Raw genomic sequence first — 940 nt, 5'->3', positions numbered from 1 at the left:
CGGCTGCCACCCGCGCCCAGACACCCCTGGCAGACACCCCAAAACGGGCTGGCCCTGGCCCGGCTCCCCTAGGCTGGGAGAAGCCCCCCCAAGGTGAGGGCTGACGTGCCAGGATGGAGCCCGTGGTGTGAGTCAGGAGCACCAGAGCAGGTCCCTCATCCCCCAGGAGGCCCCCCCAGAACCGCAGCACTGGGTGCTGGGACCCCCAGAACCGGGGAAGCCCCCCCAGTGCCAGGGGGGTGCCTGCCACCAGCTCAGCCTCATCCCTCAACCCAGTCCCTGGAGGTTCAGGGTTTCCTCCACAGGGTTTGATGTATTATAAGGAAGCAATTCCTGCTCCTTTCCCTGCTTGCAAGCCTGTCTGGGGGCAAGCAGAGCCAAGATTTAGTCCCAAGAGCTCCTGGGCCACCACGGTGCTGGTTTTCTGGCTCTTCCCAGCCCAGAGCTTCCACCTGATCCCCTCTGGCCCTCAAGGCCATACTGGGCTCTGGCCCTCAAGGTTCCCACAAGCTCCACGTGGTCCAGGAAGAGTCCTCCAGCCCCACAGCCCAGTGCTGGGGTGGGGGTCTCCAGAAGGGCCAGCAGCCAACACTTCCCAAATCCTGCCAGCAAAGCCCCCAGCCACCATCATCACCCTCCATCCTCAACCACCATCCTCACCCTCCATCCTCACCCTCCACCCTCACCCTCCATCCTCACCCTCCACCCTCACCCTCCATCCTCACCCTCCACCCTCACCCTCCATCCTCACCCTCCACCCTCACCCTCCATCCTCACCCTCCACCCTCACCCTCCATCCTCACCCTCCACCCTCACCCTCCATCCTCACCCTCCACCCTCACCCTCCATCCTCACCCTCCATCCTCACCCTCCATCCTCACCCTCCACCCTCACCCTCCATCATCACCCTCCATCCTCACCCTCCACCCTCACTCTCCAT

Source organism: Chaetura pelagica, unplaced genomic scaffold, assembly GCF_000747805.2.
Source record: "Chaetura pelagica isolate M959 unplaced genomic scaffold, ChaPel_1.0 scaffold579, whole genome shotgun sequence".
NCBI lineage: Eukaryota > Metazoa > Chordata > Aves > Apodiformes > Apodidae > Chaetura > Chaetura pelagica.
Note: the sequence above shows the minus strand (reverse complement) of the source record.